The sequence below is a fragment of the Mytilus californianus genome, unplaced genomic scaffold (assembly GCF_021869535.1).
Source record: "Mytilus californianus isolate M0D057914Y unplaced genomic scaffold, xbMytCali1.0.p SCAF_5, whole genome shotgun sequence".
NCBI lineage: Eukaryota > Metazoa > Mollusca > Bivalvia > Mytilida > Mytilidae > Mytilus > Mytilus californianus.
Window position 1 is genome coordinate 76857000 of NW_026262701.1, and position 24976 is coordinate 76881975.

At 33.0% G+C, this 24976-nt stretch overlaps 1 protein-coding gene across 2 annotated transcripts in view; it reads right to left on the reverse strand.

The window, feature by feature from the left end:
* Nucleotides 1-24976, reverse strand: part of LOC127703079 (uncharacterized) — a 182639-nt gene that overhangs the window by 28495 nt on the left and 129168 nt on the right. Inside the window, exon 1 of one of the 2 annotated variants that reach the window (XM_052207487.1) lies at nucleotides 11162-11280. The exons of the other annotated variant lie outside the window; for it this stretch is intronic. The gene's annotated coding sequence lies outside the window, so the exon portion shown is untranslated. Of the gene's footprint in view, nucleotides 1-11161; nucleotides 11281-24976 lie in introns of those variants that run through there. 2 annotated transcript variants of the gene reach the window in all.

A 24976-nucleotide genomic window follows, 5' to 3' on the forward strand; every position in this document is an offset into this window, starting at 1 on the left:
AGCCTCAATCCTCTACCAAGCAATACTATACTTGCATCCATGGACGTGTCTTCTTTATATACCAACATTCCACAAGACGAAGGAATAGCAGCGTGTGAAGAGGTATGGAACACTCGTAGTGAAAAAAATCCTCCAACTGAGTGCCTTGTTACACTTCTGAAACTAGTGCTAGAGAACAACAACTTCTCTTTCAATGAAAAACATTATCTCCAGATAGACGGTACTAGTATGGGCACAAAAATGGCCCCGTCATATGCCAACATATTTATGGGCCAACTTGAAAAACGCCTCTTGGCTAGTGCTCCATACCAGCCCTTATCATGGTTCCGATTCATTGACGATATTGATTTCAAATGGACAGATTCACAAGAACATCTTAATGAATTTCTAGGACACTGTAACTCTTTCCACCATTCAATAAAATTTACATATGAATCATCTATGGAGAAAATAAACTTCCTCGACACTACGAGTTACATCAAGAACGGAACCATTATAACGGACCTTCATATCAAACAAACGGACAAACATCAATTCCTTTCTCCTAAAAGTTGCCATCCTAAACACTGCTCCCGTGGCATCCCATTCAGCCAGGCATTGCGAATCAAGAGAATATGCTCTACTGAAAATACGCAAAATGCTAGACTTGGACAACTACGTAAACATCTAGTTGTTCGAGGATACAATAACAACATCATTGATAGCGCTTTCGAAAGAGCAAACAAAACTAGTCGCCAAGAACTTCTAGAGTACAAAGATAAGAATAAAGCAGCTAACAGAACACCCCTTGTACTCACTTACCATCCTGATTTTAAAAATGTGTCTTCCATTGTTCAGAAGCACTGGAAAATTATAGAAAATGATTCAAATCTTAAAAAAGTATTTTCCTCACCACCAGTCATGGCCTTCAGAAGACCTAAAAACATCCGTGACAAATTAGTGACATCTGTATTAGCAAAGCAGCCTACTCCATCTCCCGGTTGCTACAAACAATGTGGTCGAAGGAACTGCTTGTGTTGTAAAGCTGCCAATACAAGCAGTTCTTTCATCAGCTCCGTTACTAAACAAAATTATACCATCTACTCAAATTCCAACTGTAAAACGGAGAACTCAATTTATATATTAACATGTGACACTTGTGGCATTCAGTATGTGGGAGAAACAATGGACAAATTTAATATTCGGCTCAATAACCATCGTTCATGGTACAAAACTAACAAAAACTGTCCTCTCACAAGACATCTTTGTTCAACGAAACATTCTTTTGATAATGTTACTTTCCAAATCATAGAAGTCAACACTGAGTGGGACACCACGGCGAGAAGGAGAAGAGAAAATTTTTGGATCCACCAACTCCACACTTTAGAACCTGATATTCTTAACGAAAAAGATGAGAAAAGATACAGGAAAGATAAAGAATAATTAAGTACACAGCATCGTCCTTTTTATCCTGTAATATTGGCCAATGGACGTTGCTAACTTCAACTACCAATTTTGTAAAAATCTTGAACTTCATCCATATTATGTATTATTTTCAAGGCAGCTAAATTCAAGTGCAACATATACATTGAGCTGCAAAAGTTTCTTATCATCTACATCCGATTTCACCTGGATAGATGCTCGCTTGATAAAGCTAGTTAGTCTAGCGAAATATTGCGTTTATTTTTATCATTTTGTAAATATTTTAAACATTCTTATATTTACATACTAACTAGTGTGTTAAAATTACATTGTTAGGCAATCTATATATATATATATATATATATATATATATATAAACAAGTCTAAATTGAAAACAACGTTCAAACCTATGATTGCGTTGGATAAAAATTGCAATTTTTATACGTGTGCATGCAAAACAAATTTCTTGTTAGAGGAGTCTAAATACAGCACAAACAACATTTTCCAAAAGACCAAAAAAGTGAGAAAGTATATTTTAACAAAACGCATTTGACTAACAGGTCGAACAACAAATGTTCTTAAACCCTGCTGACTGACATTGGCGATTGCCAAATAAACGGATCACCGATGTAATAAATGGGTCTTAATTTTAAATTTAATACTAAACAGAAAACAATAAACTTGCGGAAAAGATGGTATACCGCAAATAAAAGGTGCACAGGTTTTTGTACACCATATCCGGATTTCGACAATTAATGTCTCTTCAGTGATGTTAGGAATCGAAACAGTATTTGGAAAGCCATACAGTTTACCTCAATTTTGCATAGACTCTTGAATTTTGAGGAGTCAAAATAGGATGAACGGATCATATAAACCCGAAGGCAAATATAATACAAGCCCAAACGAAAAAATATAAACAAGTCTAAATTGAAAACAACGTTCAAACCTATGATTGCGTTGGATAAAAATCGCAATTTTTATACGTGTGCATGCAAAACAAATTTCTTGTTAGAGGGGTCTAAATACAGCACAAACAACATTTTCCAAAAGACCAAAAAAGTGAGAAAGTATATTTTAACAAAACGCATTTGACTAACAGGTCGAACAACAAATGTTCTTAAACCCTGCTGACTGCCATTGGCGATTGCCAAATAAACGGATTACCGATGTAATAAATGGGTCTTAATTTTAAATTTAATACTAAACAGAAAACAATAAACTTGCGGAAAAGATGGTATACCGCAAATAAAAGGTGCACAGGTTTTTGTACACCATATCCGGATTTCGACAACTAATGTCTCTTCAGTGATGTTAGGAATCGAAACAGTATTTGGAAAGCCATACAATTTACCTCAATTTTGCATAGACTCTTGAATTTTGAGGAGTCAAAATAGGATGAACGGATCATATAAACCCGAAGGCAAATATAATACAAGCCCAAACGAAAAAATATAAACAAGTCTAAATTGAAAACAACGTTCAAACCTATGATTGCGTTGGATAAAAATCGCAATTTTTATACGTGTGCATGCAAAACAAATTTCTTGTTAGAGGGGTCTAAATACAGCACAAACAACATTTTCCAAAAGACCAAAAAAGTGAGAAAGTATATTTTAACAAAACGCATTTGACTAACAGGTCGAACAACAAATGTTCTTAAACCCTGCTGACTGCCATTGGCGATTGCCAAATAAACGGATCACCGATGTAATAAATGGGTCTTAATTTTAAATTTAATACTAAACAGAAAACAATAAACTTGCGGAAAAGATGGTATACCACAAATAAAAGGTGCACAGGTTTTTGTACACCATATCCGGATTTCGACAATTAATGTCTCTTCAGTGATGTTAGGAATCGAAACAGTATTTGGAAAGCCATACAATTTACCTCAATTTAGGATAGACTCTTGAATTTTGAGGAGTCAAAATAGAATGAACGGATCATATAAACCCGAAGGCAAATATAATACAAGCCCAAACGAAAAAATATAAACAAGTCTAAATTGAAAACAACGTTCAAACCTATGATTGCGTTGAATAAAAATCGCAATTTTTATACGTGTGCATGCAAAACAAATTTCTTGTTAGAGGGGTCTAAATACAGCACAAACAACATTTTCCAAAAGACCAAAAAAGTGAGAAAGTATATTTTAACAAAACGCATTTGACTAACAGGTCGAACAACAAATGTTCTTAAACCCTGCTGACTGCCATTGGCGATTGCCAAATAAACGGATCACCGATGTAATAAATGGGTCTTAATTTTAAATTTAATACTAAACAGAAAACAATAAACTTGCGGAAAAGATGGTATACCACAAATAAAAGGTGCACAGGTTTTTGTACACCATATCCGGATTTCGACAACTAATGTCTCTTCAGTGATGTTAGGAATCGAAACAGTATTTGGAAAGCCATAAAATTTACCTCAATTTTGCATAGACTCTTGAATTTTGAGGAGTCAAAATAGGATGAACGGATCATATAAACCCGAAGGCAAATATAATACAAGCCCAAACGAAAAAATATAAACAAGTCTAAATTGAAAACAACGTTCAAACCTATGATTGCGTTGGATAAAAATCGCAATTTTTATACGTGTGCATGCAAAACAAATTTCTTGTTAGAGGGGTCTAAATACAGCACAAACAACATTTTCCAAAAGACCAAAAAAGTGAGAAAGTATATTTTAACAAAACGCATTTGACTAACAGGTCGAACAACAAATGTTCTTAAACCCTGCTGACTGCCATTGGCGATTGCCAAATAAACGGATCACCGATGTAATAAATGGGTCTTAATTTTAAATTTAATACTAAACAGAAAACAATAAACTTGCGGAAAAGATGGTATACCACAAATAAAAGGTGCACAGGTTTTTGTACACCATATCCGGATTTCGACAATTAATGTCTCTTCAGTGATGTTAGGAATCGAAACAGTATTTGGAAAGCCATACAATTTACCTCAATTTAGGATAGACTCTTGAATTTTGAGGAGTCAAAATAGGATGAACGGATCATATAAACCCGAAGGCAAATATAATACAAGCCCAAACGAAAAAATATAAACAAGTCTAAATTGAAAACAACGTTCAAACTTATGATTGCGTTGAATAAAAATCGCAATTTTTATACGTGTGCATGCAAAACAAATTTCTTGTTAGAGGGGTCTAAATACAGCACAAACAACATTTTCCAAAAGACCAAAAAAGTGAGAAAGTATATTTTAACAAAACGCATTTGACTAACAGGTCGAACAACAAATGTTCTTAAACCCTGCTGACTGCCATTGGCGATTGCCAAATAAACGGATCACCGATGTAATAAATGGGTCTTAATTTTAAATTTAATACTAAACAGAAAACAATAAACTTGCGGAAAAGATGGTATACCGCAAATAAAAGGTGCACAGGTTTTTGTACACCATATCCGGATTTCGACAATTAATGTCTCTTCAGTGATGTTAGGAATCGAAACAGTATTTGGAAAGCCATACAATTTACCTCAATTTAGGATAGACTCTTGAATTTTGAGGAGTCAAAATAGGATGAACGGATCATATAAACCCGAAGGCAAATATAATACAAGCCCAAACGAAAAAATTTAAACAAGTCTAAATTGAAAACAACGTTCAAACCTATGATTGCGTTGGATAAAAATCGCAATTTTTATACGTGTGCATGCAAAACAAATTTCTTGTTAGAGGGGTCTAAATACAGCACAAACAACATTTTCCAAAAGACCAAAAAAGTGAGAAAGTATATTTTAACAAAACGCATTTGACTAACAGGTCGAACAACACATGTTCTTAAACCCTGCTGACTGCCCATGGCGATTGCCAAATAAACGGATCACCGATGTAATAAATGGGTCTTAATTTTAAATTCAATACTAAACAGAAAACAATAAACTTGCGGAACAGATGGTATACCACAAATAAAAGGTGCACAGGTTTTTGTACACCATATCCGGATTTCGACAATTAATGTCTCTTCAGTGATGTTAGGAATCGAAACAGTATTTGGAAAGCCATACAATTTACCTCAATTTAGGATAGACTCTTGAATTTTGAGGAGTCAAAATAGGATGAACGGATCATATAAACCCGAAGGCAAATATAATACAAGCCCAAACGAAAAAATATAAACAAGTCTAAATTGAAAACAACGTTCAAACCTATGATTGCGTTGAATAAAAATCGCAATTTTTATACGTGTGCATGCAAAACAAATTTCTTGTTAGAGGGGTCTAAATACAGCACAAACAACATTTTCCAAAAGACCAAAAAAGTGAGAAAGTATATTTTAACAAAACGCATTTGACTTACAGGTCGAACAACAAATGTTCTTAAACCCTGCTGACTGCCATTGGCGATTGCCAAATAAACGGATCACCGATGTAATAAATGGGTCTTAATTTTAAATTTAATACTAAACAGAAAACAATAAACTTGCGGAAAAGATGATATACCGCAAATAAAAGGTGCACAGGTTTTTGTACACCATATCCGGATTTCGACAATTAATGTCTCTTCAGTGATGTTAGGAATCGAAACGGTATTTGGAAAGCCATACAATTTACCTCAATTTTGCATAGACTCTTGAATTTTGAGGAGTCAAAATAGGATGAACGGATCATATAAACCCGAAGGCAAATATAATACAAGCCCAAACGAAAAAATATAAACAAGTCTAAATTGAAAACAACGTTCAAACCTATGATTGCGTTGGATAAAAATCGCAATTTTTATACGTGTGCATGCAAAACAAATTTCTTGTTAGAGGGGTCTAAATACAGCACAAACAACATTTTCCAAAAGACCAAAAAAGTGAGAAAGTATATTTTAACAAAACGCATTTGACTAACAGGTCGAACAACAAATGTTCTTAAACCCTGCTGACTGCCATTGGCGATTGCCAAATAAACGGATCACCGATGTAATAAATGGGTCTGAATTTTAAATTTAATACTAAACAGAAAACAATAAACTTGCGGAAAAGATGGTATACCGCAAATAAAAGGTGCACAGGTTTTTGTACACCATATCCGGATTTCGACAATTAATGTCTCTTCAGTGATGTCAGGAATCGAAACGGTATTTGGAAGGCCATATAATTTACCTCAATTTAGGATAGACTCTTGAATTTTGAATGAGTCGAAATAGGATGAACGGATCATATAAACCCGAAGGCAAATATAATACAAGCCCAAACGAAAAAATATAAACAAGTCTAAATTGAAAACAACGTTCAAACCTATGATTGCGTTGGATAAAAACCGCAATTTTTATACGTGTGCATGCAAAACCAAAATGTTTGGTAGAGGGGTCTAGATACAGCACAAACAACATTTTCCAAAAGACCAAAAAAGTGAAAAAGTATATTTTAACAAAACGCATTTGACTAGCAGGTCGAACAACTGATGTTCTTAAACCCTGCTGACTGCCATTGGCGATTGCCAAATAAACGGATCACCAGATGTTGTAAAATGGATCTTATAATAATTTATTACTAAATAGAAAACAATAAACTTGCGGAAAAGATGGTATACCGCAAATATGAGGTGCAAAAATTTGTATACCATATCCGGATTTCGACAATTAATGTCTCTTCAGTGATGTTAGGAATCGAAACGGTATTTGGAAGGCCATATAATTTACCTCAATTTAGGATAGACTCTTGAATTTTGAAAGAGTCGAAATAGGATGAACGGATCATATAAACCCGAAGGCAAATATAATACAAGCCCATACGAAAAAATATAAACAAGTCTAAATTGAAAACAACGTTCAAACCTATGATTGCGTTGGATAAAAACTGCAATTTTTTTATACGTTTGCATGCAAAACAAATTTCTTGGTAGAGGGGTCTAAATACAGCATATAGATATATATATATTTGTATATATATATATATATACATGTCTAAATTGAAAAAAAAAACGTTCCAACCTATGATTGCGTTGGATAAGAACCGCAATTTTTATACCTGTGCATGCAAAACAAATTTCTTGTTAGAGGGGTCTAAATACAGCACAAACAACATTTTCCAAAAGACCAAAAAAGTGAAAAGGTATATTTTAACAAAACGCATTGACTAACAGGTCGAACAACAAAAGTTCTTAAACACTGCTGACTGCCATTGGCGATTGCCAAATAAACGGATCACCGATGTAATAAATGGATCTTAGTTATAAACTTAATACTAAACAAAAAACAATAAACTTGCGGAAAAGATGGTATACCGCAAACAAAAGGTGCAAAAATTTGTACACCATATCCGGATTTCGACAATTAATGTCTCTTCAGTGATGTTAGGATTCGAAACGGTATTTGGAAACCATACAATTTACCTCAATTTAGGATAGACTCTTGAATTTTGAGGAGTCAAAATAGGATGAACGGATCATATAAACCCGAAGGAAAAATATAATACAAGCCCAAACGAAAAAATATAAACAAGTCTAAATTGAAAACAACGTTCAAACCTATGATTGCGTTGGATAAAAACCGCAATTTTTATACGTGTGCATGCAAAACAAATTTCTTGTTAGAGGGGTCTAAATACAGCACAAACAACATTTTCCAAAAGACCAAAAAAGTGAAAAAAGTATATTTTAATAAACGCATTTGACTAACAGGTCGAACAACAAATGTTCTTAAAGCCTGCTGACTGCCATTGGCGATTGTCAAATAAACGGATCACCGATGTAATAAATGGATCTTAATTATAAATTTAGTACTAAACAGAAAACAATAAACTTGCGGAAAAGATGGTATACCGCAAACAAAAGGTGCAAAGGTTTTTGTACACCATATCCGGATTTCGACAATTAATGTCTCTTCAGTGATGTTAGGAATCGAAACGGTATTTGGAAAGCCATACAATTTACCTCAATTTAGGATAGACTCTTGAATTTTGAGGAATCAAAATAGGATGAACGGATCATATAAACCCGAAGGCAAATATAATACAAGCCCAAAAGAAAAAATAAAAAGAAGTCTAAATTGAAAACAACGTTCAAACCTATGATTGCGTTGGATGAAAACCACAATTTTTATACGTGTGCATGCAAAACAAATTTCTTGTTATAGGGGTCTAAATACAGTACAAACAACATTTTCCAAAAGACCAAAAAAGTGAAAAAAGTATATTTTAACAAAACGCATTTGACTAATAGGTCGAACAACAAATGTTCTTAAACCCTGCTGACTGCCATTGGCGATTGTCAAATAAACGGATCACCGATGTATAAAATGGATCTTAATTATAAATTTAATACTAAACAAAAAACAATAAAATTGCGGAAAAGGTGGTATACCGCAAACAAAAGGTGCAAAGGTTTTAATACACCATATCCGGATTTCGACAGTTAATGTCTCTTCAGTGATGTTCGGAATCGAAACGGTATTTGGAAAGCCATACAATTTACCTCAATATAACATCTTCATGCCTTATATATCATGTACTGTGTTACGACGCTAGATAAAAACTGACGAGGAAAGGTAACACCCGGCCAACGAAATCTTTATTGTTATATAGCCTAGGTGGTCGAGTGGTCTAGCGCGTTGGGCATAGTGCAAGGCGATTTGGTCCCACGATATCTCAGTAGCATGAGTTCGAATCGCGACCAGGGAAGGACAAAAAATTTGCTTTCGCAAATTTACAGATCTAACATTGTTGGGCTGTTGTTTAGACGAATTATATAATACAAAATGTATTTTCAGCCTTGTATCATCATCACTGCTAGTGGTTCGATGTATAAAATCTGTTGTAGAGTCGTCACTGGTTCAGACGTACTTATAATATTCTTATTTCTGTGACTGCATCTTACAATAATTTGTAGGATCCTTTATAATAGATATTTCAGCTGATCTGTAACAATTCCATCTTAATGCCTTATATACCATGTACTGTGTTACGACGCTAGATAAAAACTGATGAGGAAAGGTAACATCCGGCCACCGAAAGCCTTATTTTTATAGAGCCTAGGTGGTTGAGTGGTCTAGCGCGTCGGGCATAGTGCAAGGCGATTTGGTGCCATGATATCTCAGTAGCATGAGTTCGAATCCCGGCCAGGGAAGAACCAAACATTTGCTTCGGCAAATTTACAGATCTAACATTGTTGGGCTGTTGTTTTTATATATTATATTTTTATTATATATACAGAATCTATTTTCAGCCTTGCATCACCATCACTGCTGGTGATCCGTTGGATAAAATCTGTTGTAGAGTCGTCACTGGTTCAGACGTTCTTAGATATATATATATATCCTCCACAAATATACTGATTCCTTAAAATAGCAAAGTTTTTTTGAAAGACGTGAAAATGCTATTTTTACACCAGTTATTTATCAATCACAATTAGTCATTGACACCAAATTCTCCAAACACGAAAAACATTCAGATATGACATACGAAGATACTGACGAGGTTCTTGACAAGACTTAGCCACATAAATATGAAGTAAAAGAGCCTTAATAAATATTCCTCTTTACTCTTTTCTCTTCTTGCTTTGTAGATAAACGAAGTAACAACACTAATTCATAACGTAATGGATTTGATAAACACGTGCTTACCTTTATAAAACCAAAAATAAAATCATTATATTCCTCTAAAACAATTTACCTCATGATGCATAGTTATGTTAAAACATACTGTATTATTTCAGACAGTAATTTACAATTAAGTCTTATGTATATGTTCATGTAAATATATATAAAATGACGTCCTCTCTTTTCTTGTTATCCCTCCAACGATAACTGATTAAAAAATCAACTATATAGAGTATATATAATAATATATATAAAGTGCCTAGAAAATCAACCTAAAAATGTTAGAGTAGATCTGTAATTCTTATCCTTTGAGGACGCGGTGTGTCAATGTAAGATCACCCCGATGGTCGGAGGACAGAGGGTGAGCTTACACTGACACACCAAGTCCGACTTGGATGACTATTTTACATCCCAGCTCTTCTAGACTATACGAAAAAACATTAACAACTAGATCAGGATGCCATACAATAATTAAATTACTTTATATATTACTATGTAGTATATACCCTTTATGAGCCCCGAATACAATGTTTTAATATGTTAAATTAAAAGAGAGTTTGTATCCAGTCGTCCTGGTGTAGGGGAATTAAATCGTAGCTTTATATGCTTAAGGTATTGAGTTCGATTCCCCGCATAGACACTGGATTTTTTCTACATAAAGTTTGAAAGTTAGTCTTGATTCCGCATAAATATTTCTAAGTTTTATTGTGTGTTCAACATTCTCGACAAATGTTACAGAACAAAATAAAGTATGCAGAACAAAGAAACTCAAGATAGGGTGATCTGATAGGGGTGATCCGACTCAGTTAGAACAAAGGAGTTGGGATGTAAGATTCTTTACTTCCTTCCCGAGCGGGGCTGGAACCTGTACTTTTCACTTCTGATTTCTACGACAACACCGCCTAGCATTGCGAAGACGCCTTATCCCCTCCTCTAACTATAGCTGATTAAAATCAGCTTTCGTTTAGGAAGGTGTTACCTTCTCGTGGGTCATCTTATCGCAACATACGAAAGAACGATCATCTATACGTATCTCTTCAGTATAATATCATCATGCTATTCTATTCTTAGAAGCATACACTCCCAATGAGTTTATAATGAGATATGTCTGCCTATGTGTAGTGACAACTGTAAATTAGAATATATATAACATATATAACATTTATAATATTATTAGTACAATTATAATAACATTTACGAACCTTTCCTTCTGTTTCAGCTTTTGATAGTGACGGAAAGGGTGAAGGAGATACAAACTTGTTTACATCCTTTGATCGACAAATGACGCATACACAATTTGTCTAGCATGCAAATGGTCACATACACGTGATAGATAATTACAATAATATACATGAAAAAATTCTTAAAACTGATGACAATTAGTTGGTCGACGTCCGACAATGTTTGACATTAATTGAACTGCTCGCTTGCTTATCACATGTAAAGTGATTATATACTAGGTAATATATATGAGGCGCCGTTTTACTATTTATTCCTTATTTTCTGATATCAAAAAATCAATTTTTGATATCAGGAATTCAATTTTTTGATATCAAGAAATATTTTTTGATATCGGAAAATAAGGAATAAATAGAAGAACGGCGTCTCATAAATATACTGTTCAATCCAAATTGTGTGCACACAAATTAAACACTTTATAAGATATAAGATGCTTCCAGTTTACGCTCTGTCCTCTCACTATTGAAATATACCGATTTTAATGATTCGGAAAGAACACTCATCTTTTGATAAAAGTCATATTCATTAAGTTCGTTTGGTACACACATGATGTATCACACCTTTATTAACTTGTTATGTAACGTTTAAACTTGTACCTAATCTTCGTAAATTCCACCGGAATGGAGCATCCGTGTCACACGGTGTAATAATTTAAAAACCTTTAGTTATAATATTAAAATTAAAATATTTAAGGGGTGATATTATACCCACATCGGCCCAATATTTATCGGTCTATTATAGTACATTACACCCAATTTACAATAACCGGGACAAGTCTAACTACTAGCTTTGTTAGTAGCCTTTTTAAACTTAAAAGTACGTTGTATCGCTGTTAATGGGACAAGACGACAGAAACTGACAAAAAAGAATATAGGATCACGGCATTTTTTATTAATATACTCAGACAATTTTTTTCATCAAAACACAACACTGGCTGAGATATTACACAACACTGACTGAAATATTACAAATCACTTCAACGACATATTTAACGTAATGGACACATTGACATCAGAATTGGATATTTTGAACCTATTGGAATCATTGGTTTCATTTTCGGTTCGCCCTTTATTAACATAATTAATTTTTCTTTAATTTGTTCTTTTGTAATTTCTCACAGCATTTGATCTATGAACTGCGACCTTGCATATATATGAATTGCTTATCTACACCGGCGTCGTAAATTCTTTGTTGTCGCAGACGCTCGAAGCGAGTCACTGTGGTTAGTGTGGAAACCACTTATACTAGCTTCCTGAAAATTTCTAGTTACAATATTAGCTAGGCCATGTCTAGTAATTGGTAAATCAGCATACCTGAAGTTACTGTTTTGAATTTTCAAAGGTCTTGGGTACAACGCATCGGCTTTTCATGGAACCTGTGGTTATCAAGAAACATAAAGCTCGAACAAATTTACAACACACCTACCTTGATTTTCGGTATTTTGATATGCAACCACAGATTTTCTTTTAACAATTTTAAGCTTGATACCTCCTTGGTTTGCCTTTGGTTTTCGCTTCAGTATAAATCAAACACTTTAAACCATTCTTTAAATTTATCTTTTTAAATCTCGATGTTCTTGGTCGCAAGTTTAAACCTATAATACATACTTGTTTATTTTAAGATAGACGACGAGTGCTATCAGATTCTAATGAACCGCTTGCCCATAACTTATTCCTCCTAAAAAATTTCTTAGGCCTGTTTCTTTTAGGAATGCGAACGTCTGCTCCGTCCGTGTACATTAACGCCAAACATTTGTCATTTTAAAATGAAAATAGATTTTGCAAAATGCTCTGCAACTTTTGAAGTTAATTGGTTTGAAAAATGTAACAAAAATCTATTGAAGTCACTTTTGAAAAACCATTTCCTCTATGAGATTTGAAATTTGTTATTTTCATGAGATTATATTTTTGATTTCACGAAGATATTGAAACAAATAACAATAAGTTTGTGTTAAAAATGATTTTATTTTGTCAAAAGTTTAAATATATTAAAACATTTGTATTTGCTTGTTTTAGAAAACAAAACATATTTCAATCTCATTCTTAAAAGCAAATATTGAAATTGCTGACCGTTAGCATTTTTCAATTTCACTTACAATATTGAAAAATGAAAAATGCTCCACGTTAGAGCATTTTTCAATTTGACTTCAAATATTGAAAAATGAAAAATGCTCCAACGTGGAGCATTTTTCAATTTGACTTCAAATATTGAAAAATGAAAAATGCTCCAATATGGAGCATTTTTCATTTTTCATTTTACTGTGCAATATTCAAATTTGAAAAATGTTCCCATCTGCTTCATTATTTAAATGTCTAATAATGAGATCGAAATGTAATTTGTTTCAATATAGGTGTTTTAAATGTTCAAATTGTTGACACTATTTATTAAATGTTTTACTATATCCGTTTTCTTTTTTCTTGTTTTAAGCGCAATATCTTGAAGATCTTTTTATGATGTGTGTGTGTGAACTATGTGTGGTATCAACTAATTCCGAACAAGAATGGTACACTGACAAGTACGATTATGACCATTATCTATATATCTAACTGTCTTTGTAGCTACATGTATATATCTATCTTTCGATCTATCAATCTGTCATTCATTGCATCTATCTATCTGTCTATCTATCTGACTTTTGTTTATCTTTGTCTTTTCTTTCTTTGAATTGTCGGCGTTGAAATCTTTAATTTAGTTCTCTCGAAGTGAAGAAGTCACTTATTCACATGACTTTTGTACATGTTGAAAGAATGGAAGAACTTTTAGACCATCGTTGTTTGATTCAACAAATGATACTTGACGGAAGAACACACCAAGACATTTCTCAACACTTGACTTCTTTAGGAATCAAGCATGCATCAGCGCGAACAATAAGCCGTTTTTGTTCTGAAAATGGAATTACTAGGCGATGCGAAGTAGACGAAGGAGCATTAAACCATATCGTGGCTGAATGTGTCAAACATGTAAGAAAAGAAGGGAAAATATTAGAATATAAGATATTGTCCATGTCAGTTTCTGTGCATGTTCAAGGAGGAGGGTTCGCGGGTGGAGTGGGGGTGGGGAGGGGTGGGTGTAGATGTTATATTATTCTGATCACTGCGCTAGTATTTTTTTTCAAATTTGTATATTTGTAAACGAATATTTTCTGCATTGTACAGCATTTCCTAATTTTGATTCTGTTTAATACAAACTTGTTATTACCAAGCTTATAATATTCACAGTTCTCTGTCGCAGAATATCAAATAAGCATCATCTTATAAAAGAAAATATGAATTTAACTTACATGCATGTATGTGTGGTAAATGTATATTTCGAAGGATGAATGACTTCTTATAGCAAAGAATTAATATTATCATAATTATGTGAATAGTATTTCAACAAACATAATACAGTTCCCATGAAGTTCTGTTTTATGATGTACATTATATTATCTTTTATTTAATATGATTTTACATCTTTAATATTTGAAAGCAAAACGAGTATTATAGGACAAATATGTCGACACAAAAAATGGGCCTCAGTCAGTGACGATCTTCTTTTGAAATAAAAAAAAAGTTAAAAAAAAAACCCAGATCGACACAAACGTATTCCAAACTATATACATCATGTACATGGAACATATACTAGTAGTTTCATTTAAAACATGATGTGCGCATAGTGTGTGTTAATTTCAGCTGGACCCACATACGGTCGGAAAATGATGACATGCCATTTATCAAGCAAAGGAATCAACGTGTCTGAGGCTAGAGTTGGTAAAGCATTAGCGACATTTAATCCTCGCTACCATTATTTACGACAGCAGGTATAGGAAATAATTCATATCACAATTATATGCTGGGTTTGACTTAAGTTTGTGGTGTTCCTTCTTCTCTGATGGTTAAGTGATGAAACCCCGGCGTTCATAACACTCTCCAAATCACACAATATTTTTAAGATATAACATGTAAACCTGATTTCAGATTTATTGATTTGTTTTATTTTACTTCCTCATTTATTCCTTTTAAATTGAAATTTGAATGCTTCCTTTCATAGTTTTATTAGGACATTCATCTACATGTAGGTCACCAACGGAAATACATAGTGTTTCAACTTCTGCAATGATGACAGCGTATTATGCACATGGTCGACGCTTTCACAAAGCCAAGAAGTAAGGGACGACATCAAAAGTTCAATGTAGGATAAAAAAACTTAATTGACATAGTTTTTTTCACTGACACCCCCCCCCCCCCCCCCCCTTCTTAACTTAATTTGGGAAAAATTGATTGTAAAATATGGATATATTTAAAATCGATTTTGGATAAACAAAACTCGCAGCAATTGTACACCCCCCCCCTTTCCCCCTCTCCCACCCCAAACTATTTGATTTAAGTTTTTCATCCTACATTGATCTTTTGATGTCGTTCCTAAAACATGAATGCAGGATATGGATAAACGCTGACAATTTTAATTCTGCTTTGGTACAGTTACCACGTGACTGTTACCATGCTCGGTCATGGATTTTGCGTTTTATTCGGGACATAAAACATCTCTTTTGAATAGCCTTAATATTTGTTTGCTAGTCAAAAAAAAAGGTCAATAAAAATTTAATATTTAATAGATAAATCTTTTGTCATTGTACAAGTTTTTTGTGTGTGTGTAAAAATCGTCTTCTAGTGAGTCATGTCGATTTCTTCTTATATATCATTAATTTTTATCTTGGTATCGTTCTTTACTACTCCCAAATGGCATGACAGGGACTTGAACCAATCTAAAACAGTAACTTTCTTATTCTGTACCTGCCTACTAACATCTGAAGCTATTAATTTGTATGAATGTATTACAGTTGTGGTCCTTATTCAATTTGCTGTCAGTCATAACTTATTTTTTCATCGTTTTATAATAATTTTCTTTTATTGTTTCGATTTTTGGTTTTGTTCGTGCTAATTTCCTATAATAATGATGGGGGAAAAGGGGGGGGGGGGGGGTCAATGATGATAACAAACTAAAATTTAAAATTAGTTAACTTCGCTTCCTCTACCTAGTATTTGTTTAGCAACCAACAATCAATCAATCCAGCTCTTAATTATTTGTAACAAACGTATATAATGGTCCTTTCATATTTTTTATAATTATCATTTCTCTGCAGGGAACGATGTTTTGGAATATTGTTTCGTATCATTTTTTGAAACGCTTACGGAAATATAATTGTGCAAGGTTTAACTTAATGTAAATGGCAGAAAGTTCATACACTTGGTAGCATAGCATTCATTACTCTCCTTTTTATGTGACAATATTTAAGAGTTATGGAACTTTAACCACTGTAGGGTAAAATTAACTGTTTCATACTAATTACTTTCCCCTGAATTATAAACAAAAAAAAAACTTTCCTTTCTGTTGTCAGAATAGGAACGAGAATTGGGCAAAGAGACAACAACCCGACCAAAAAGCAAAAACAACCCAAGGCCACTAGTGGGTCTTCAATACAGCGAGAACATCCCGAACACGGAGTCTTGCTCCAGCTGGACCCTTTACACAAATGTGTACTAGTTCATCGAAAATGGACGTCACATTAAATTCCGAAACATATTAATAAACCTAAATAAAAAAAAATTATATACAAAACGAACTAAGGCTACATAGCAAGATAATCACACCAGCTTTTTTATTTATTCTATTATAGTACTAACTTATTAATAAGTAGTTTGTGCAAGCGAATGTACTTCCAGTGTGACTTTCAAAAATAACTTGATAGTTGCTTAAGGTATATCATACTTTTCAAACGATTCGGAAGTTGACATAATATATGTATAGAGACACCCGTCTTCTGTTGAATACAATATAAGTGCTTCCCAAAAGACTTTTGGTTATGTTTCGTTGGGTTGTTATTTCGCTGCCGTGTAAGCGACATCTTTTTCTGTTCATATCAGTATATATCAAATCGTCGTGTTGCGATGTAATAGAAAAAAGGTATGAAGAGAATTTATTATAAAGCCATAGTTTTAATAGAGATTCTGCTGAGAATACTAACTTACAGAAAAAATTAATAAAAAATTAACTGTCGATATATTTGATACATAATTGATTTTTAATCCGAACAGGTGTCGATAATAAAATTACAGTAATTTTTTTGGCAAAATCCATTGCAAGTGTACTGACTGATTTTGTAGGCTCAGACACATGATGGTTTATAGGTAGTTATTCGCTTTAAACTAACTAACACAAACTTCGAGCACGCTTGTTTCTGTACTATGTGTGTTTAGCCTTTTTTATAACTTGTTTCTTGGTTTTTATACGCCCGTCTAAGACGGGACGTATTATGGTATACCGTTGTCCGTCCGTCCGTCCGTCTGTCGTCCACACTTCGGACAATTAATAAAAAACGCTTCCACCAACTTTTATGAAATTTTGTTGAATTGTTTATATCTATTGACGTAAGCGCCCTATCGATTTTTATAAATATCAAATTTTTCGTTTCCATGTTATGAAGTTTTATCCTTAAAAAAAGGGGGATTTTCCAGTTTTCGGACAATAACTCAAAAATGCTTCCATCAACTTTAATGAAACTTTGGTGAATTGTTTATATCTATTGACGTATGCTCCTTTTCGATTTTTGTTAATTTCAGATTTTACGTGTCCGAATTTTTATGCTTAAAAAAGGGGGGATTTTCCAGTTTTCGGACAATCACTCATAAACACTTTCACAAAATTTTATGAAACTTTGGTGAAATGTTTATATCTGTTGACTTAAGCTACCTTTCAATTTTTATAAATTTCAGATTTTACGTTTTTCAGTTATGAATTTTTATATTGAAAAAAATGGGGATTTTTCCAGTTTTTGGACAATAACTCAAAAACACTTTTACCAACTTTTATGAAACATTTACATTTTTGGTGTTATGCAGTCTTATTCTTAAAAAAAATTAGGCTTTTTTCCAGTTTTTCGGATAATAAATCAAAAATACTTTCAGCAGTTTATGATGAAACTATGGTGACTTGTTTATATCTATTGAACTTAGTACCTTTTTGTTTTTTATATAATTTCTGATTTGATGTTGTACAGTTGTGGAATTTTTCCTCTGAAAGAAATGTCGGAAACGGCCAAGGAAATTAATCGTTGAAAAAAATCATTTAAAGCATAAATAAATGCTAAAAGGACAACGGGCGTATCGTGCGCTTATAGCGCAGCTCTTTATTTATTTATTTGATGAGTCAAGTCTTTTCTTGTTTACTTTTTTTTTTTGGGGGGGGGGGGGGGGGGGGTGGAGGGGCGGGGCGGGCATTATAGAAAGATCTCACACCTCTCACTCAAAATATGGATAATTTTATGTCAAGGGTTTTATAATTCTCCCTGACAGCTTCAGACATAATAACTTTGTACCTTCTATTTTTTTAAATGGACAAAATCCTTTACTAGTATGCTAACTTAAAATGCATGAGTCAAACACTAGCCGAGTTTGTTTTACAAGTATTTTCTTCTCTCTGCTTACAATATAAAGGCATAGATGAAGTAATAAAAACGGAATACTAGTATATATGATTTTTTTTATAATTATTCGTTATCCACATTGGACTATATACTAGTATAAAGAAAAAAACAATTTCAATTACCAGTAACCAGATTGTGCCCTAACAATAAAGTTTACAAAACATAGATTTTTAAATGCCCATATATATAATTTGCTATCCCGCTGGTGCTGCTGGAGACAATATTATGTATGCACACGCAAATAGTGCCATGGGCATTGTATTGGCCGAACAAATAGTTCTGGGTACTATTCGTTCGGCTAGCCGGACAAATAGCAACTGCGAATTTTCTTCATCTTTCCATTCTCACAATCTACGGAGATAATCTAGGAATTGCGATATTGATATACTAATTCCTGGAAGTTCAGTAACAAAGAAAATAATTTGCGAAGTTGTACCATTATTCATCAAATATCCACATGAACGACTCCCAAAAAAATAAGAAACTTGCATCTGCATATTATCTTGAGAATTTTTATGGTTGTAATAAGGTCAAAAGTAGAACGTGCATATGAATTACTGATCGGAGTATTTTATGTGTCATCTCGTATCCAAGATCACTCCCAGTGTTGTGAAAAAATTACTGGCAGACTTATAACCGCGAAATATGTAGCTAGACTTTGGAATAATCTCCCGACTAGCGGAAACTGCAACTTGTGTGGACACTATTTTCAAGATACACTTTACCATCAAATTAGTATGTGCACAGAACTTCAAACACACTTGCTATATAAAAGATTACTAGTATCAGAAATGACCAGTGACAATTTCGTATACACACTGCTTTCGAAATCAGACGAGTACGTGTCTTGCTTTCTGCTTGGCAATCAGGAAGCTCTCTTAGACTTTTTAACACCAGAGCATTTTTTTGGAAGTACTTAACGAAGGATATTCCTTTCTAAAATACAGTAGACTGTGAATACTTTCCATCCAAAATATTAAGTGACATTCATTTATATAATTTTAAAACTTTATAATTATACATAATTTATATATGCATGTTGTCAATGTCCTATAGGAGGAAATAATGTACAGATGTAATGCCATACAAATCGTAAAATTGAGAATGGAAATGAGAATGTGTGCCTGTATATAATGCAAATGAATTGGTATTTGTTTTTAAATAATATAAAAATAAGATGTGGTATAATTACAAATTAGACCACTATCAGCCACAGTTTTATTAGGTAGATCGAGTGGTTTTTTTTATCTTCTGAGCGTCCGTTTTGGTCATATTGCAAAAATAATTTTGTGTTTATAAGAGTAGGGAAGATAACGCGTGTAACTAACGACGCACGTTTTTTGTCCCAAATTCCTCTGGAGGCGTGCAAAACGTTTACTTTGCCTTAAATAGAGAAATATGAAGTTTTTAGTTTTAATCTTGGGAAATAACAATTACATAATAATCCTGTCTTCCACATTCTCCCCCCTAAGACAAACAATAAATTTCATAAATAAAGTCTGCAAAATGTATCTGTACCAATAAATACGCAAGATGCAAATGTCAAATAAAATAATCATGAATAATTTGTAATAATCAAACATTAAATCAGATATATATATATCAGTTAAAGTTAAATACAGTAACGAAGCTGTTCAAGGAAGACCAAAACATCAATCTGCTACCCTCCTCCTCCTTTACGAAAACAATTGTATATATATGCATTAACATTTGACAATCAAATTTAACAAAAGTCTATCAACGTTTATCAGATTTAATGTCCTTTGACGGGAACTTTGTGTCTTCTTGGTAAAGGTCTTGTATTGTAACGGCACATCTAATGTTGATATCCATGAAAAGTTGCAATGACCACCTTTTTTATGCAAGATTCTGAAAAGCGAATTGGACGATGCCCAAATTTTATGCAAGCTTCTATACATAAGAGCCATCTGTATAGGCTAATAGTGTTCCTTACTTCAAGCTTATTTACTCTATTGGTTTCTGCCATCACTAACAGAAATCAGACTTCCATAAACTCTCTAAATACTAAATATTTAGATAGCGATCAAAAACAAGCAACAACTCATAAAACAAACCAATTCCTACTAAAACTACTTAACAGTCTACACTTCAAACTACACAGATCAGCCGTACAATATGTTTCTATACAAACATATAACAACATGCGATGTATGAGACGCACAGCATCCTTCGCTTGGACAAAACAAACAGCAAACATTGAGAAGTGTAACATCTCTGAGTACATTGAAATAACCTTAAAGTAAAACTGTATATATACAACACAATCTAACAACAAACACTGATCAAAGGTAACACAATCTGAAATTTAAAATTTGTGATTTAAATCGTTCTTTGATTACTTTTCCCTTCTATTTTTGAAAATTTCACTTCACTAATGTCTATCTGCAGACCTTTCATCTCTAGCATGAAATCTGAAATAAATATTTGGACACCTAGACACGACATAACATAACTAATGACAATTAAAACATTTCCTAGGTTTACTTTCCCTACGTGATCTTAATCGCCTCCTCAATATATCAATTTAAATTTAAAAACTGTTATGAACAGCTTTCTTGCTCATCAATAGTTTCTGAATCACCCGAAAAATGAACAGCTTCATGCTCAATAGCCGGTGATAAAGCTTCACCTAAACTCTTAGGGTGCTTAAAATTAACAAATCTAGCCCTCTCAACATTCAAACATGATGTAAATAATTCATTAAAATACACATCTAAATCTGAATAATTATCAGGATAAGTGATATGAACTAGTATCTTAAAACGCGAACCAAATTCATATTTTCCCCCACTTTTCCTTCTAACTACAGACTCGCAGTTGAAATTTAAAATAGGAAACCCTCTCCTTAAGATTGAACCTCGGAATAATTATTTTTTTCAAGCAGTCATAATCATATCATTCACTCTTTTGTTTCGGGTAAGGGTGAAGATTGGTACCTATTAAACGTGTAAACCGGCTACATTTGTTTGCACCTCTCCTACATGTAAGTCAGTAACCTAATGTTCATTGTTGTCGTTTGTTGATGTGGTTCATAAGTGTTTCTCGTTTTTTATATAGATTAGACCGTTGTTTTTCCCGTTTGAATAGTTTTACACTAGTCATTTTGGGGGCACTTTATAGCTTACTGTTCGGTGTTGCCAAGACTCCGTGTTGAAGACCGTACTTTGACCTATAATAGTTTTTATTTTAAAAATTGTGACTTAGAAGGCGAGCTGTCTCATTGGCACTCATACCACATCTTCTTATATCTAGAGAAACGTAAACTAGCTTCACATTTTAAGTTCATTTTTAACTGAAATGCCACTTCACATTCATTCCAAATCATAGAAAAACTGTCTCAAAATGAACAAAGAAATCAGCAATATCAGTTTTGACAACATCAAACCTACTAGTATTATGATTATACATTTACCAAATAAACCATACTATAAAAATAAAATACCACAGGAACAATTATACACCTAAATCTTCAAAAATTGTCTCCTAAAGACAGTCGTATCTAATTCCACCAAGCACTGACTCAAATGCCTGCTTCATTTCTGATTAGTTTTCCCAAAATAATGTGTTTCAGTTAAAAACAGAAAAATTGCTGTAAAATTCAACATCCACCTCACGGGACCAAAATGTAGCATTGAGATTCGGAGATGTGGACCACAGCTTGAATGTTCTAGTTGTAAACAGAGACGATGGATGCCAAATGTTAAAGCACTATTAGTATCTAAATAGCTAAGTAAATAAAAACCAAAAACAGTGAAAAAATTATATAATTCATTTTATCTAGTTAAGAAATGGATCATTCAATGACTTCCAAAATAAGCCGTATTTAGAAGGTATATGACATATTCATCAACCTTATACAGGGAGATTGGGAAAAGAACAGCTTTCCTAGGTGTTGTTTTTATCTTTACACCTTTTCTAGGTTGTCACCGAGGGTATCACCATCCCCGTAGCCAGTGCATGAAAGTACGAAATTTTATGTTAATAAAGTTTCCTGTTACAGTTTAATTACTTTACATTAAGGAATAACTATCTCGGCATCGGGTATACTAATTTGTCGTTGAGGGCTTAGAGCACTTTGTTATTCATATCAGATTTACATTATCCATTAAAAGGCCTCAATATATACGTGTTTTCAAAAACAGGCATTGATACGCCTTGATCATTACACAGGTTAATTGCTCAGATCTTATGTTAAATGTACATTGACTTTTTATAGAAATTTACAAATGATTTGCGACGATGCAAATACTAAACTTGAGAGTAAAAATAAATGTCTTTATCAATGAATTAAACATACCAATATCTATTTGATTTAAAAGATATATAGAAAATATTTAGTTAACCTAAATGTAAATAACAAAATAGGGAAATATAAAATTCATGGTTTTAAACAAGGGAAATAACAATTGCATAATAATCCTGCGCCACATCACAAAATTTTGCTGGTGCGTTGTTTCCGGTGTTTTTCGGTGTAAGGTAATACATGTGTATATACACACATGTGTATTATATTTAAAGCATAACAACAAAATTTCTAAAGTGTTAACAATGAATGAAAAAATAATTTGATTATCTATTTTTCAATATCTTTGATAAAATTGAAAAATGAAAAATGCTCCTCTTTGGAGCATTTTTTATTTTGTCAAACGATTACAAAAATTGAAAAATGCTCCACACAGAAACATTTTCATTTTTGAGAAAATTTTCTAAAAATGAAAATTCAACCAATATGGGGCATTTTTCATTTTTCAATATTTAAAGGCAAATTGAAAAATGCTCCACGTTGGAGCATTTTTCATTTTTCAATATTTAAAGGCAAAGTGAAAAATGCTCCACGTTGGAGCATTTTTCATTTTTCAATTTTTTAAGGCAAATTGAAAAATGCTTAAGGTTAGCAATTTCAATATTTTGTTCTTTAGAAGGAGATTGAAATGCGTTTTTTTCTAAAACAATCAAATTCAAATGTTTTAATTCATTCAAACTGTTGATAAGATGAAATCTTTTTAACACAAACTTATCATTACTTTTTATATTATCCTCGTGAAATCAAATAATGTAATCACATGAAAATTACAAATTTCAAATCTCATTACGAAAATGATTTTTCAGAAGTGACTTCAACATATTTTTGTTACATTTATCAAACCAATTAACTTTAAAATTTGTAGAGCATTTTGCAAAATCTATTTATTCAGCTATAAATGAAAAATGTTTGGCGTAAATATACACGGTCTCTGCTCGTAATTTCATAACATTATCTTAGGAATTTGTTATCAGAATAAAACTAAAATCCATTAGAAACTTAATATGATTATATCCTAGTGTATCCATTTATAGCTGTTAACAAATAACAAGAAATAAAGCGTTTTCGGAACTTCACAAATAAAGCGGGGAAAAGGAATAATTTAAACGACAGTTTGACCAGATCTACGCAAATATGACTTGGATCCTACATTTGGATCATCTATTGTAATTCTTTTATCTAGTTCTATTGGTAAGTCGTTAATATATGACTTGTAGAAATAGAAAGATAGGACACCACCTTGTTTTTCGCCTTTATTAATGGAAATTATTTACTGATGTTTTTCCCCCCATTTTACTTGTATTGCCACAGTGATTAAAGAATATAGATTTTGAATTACTTTCCAGATGTCTAATGGGGCTTTATAATATATTTCTTATAATAAGATCCTATAGTGTACAACATTAAAGGCCTTTTGACTTTCAGTGGTGGCAAGAATTAATTAAGTCTTTCTTTTGTTTTGTTTGTAGCATGCCTACAAAAACTTTAAGAGCAGCAATGTTTGGAGAAAGTCCTTTGCTAAACCAAATCTGAGTTCCGTCTGGTTAGGGTTTAGGTCAGGCTTTTTATTTTTCAATTCGATTGCATGCGCATTCTTTTTTTTAAATATTGGCCGTTGATCGTGAAACAAATTATTTCTCGCACGACATATAGGTATACTGGTTTTCTCTATCACTACCATATTCAAGATTGTATGCTCTAAATGTAGATACTGAAAGTTTTAGAACCAGACAATCTGGACCTGTTAAATAACAAAGAACAATTAATGAATAAAAATTATAAGTAATCAAAGATTTAAAATTAAATATGTTGAGAAAAAGGCTTTAACGTATATTCTGTTTTGTCCCCAAGAGTGACTTGGGAATAGCAATATTGTCACTTGTAGTCCTCGTCCGACCGGTAGTAAATTCTTGCCAATGTGGGGTGTCCGGTTGGTTGTGCGGGATGCATAAATACGCTGTCACGTCCAGTCAGAATGGAGACGTTAAATAT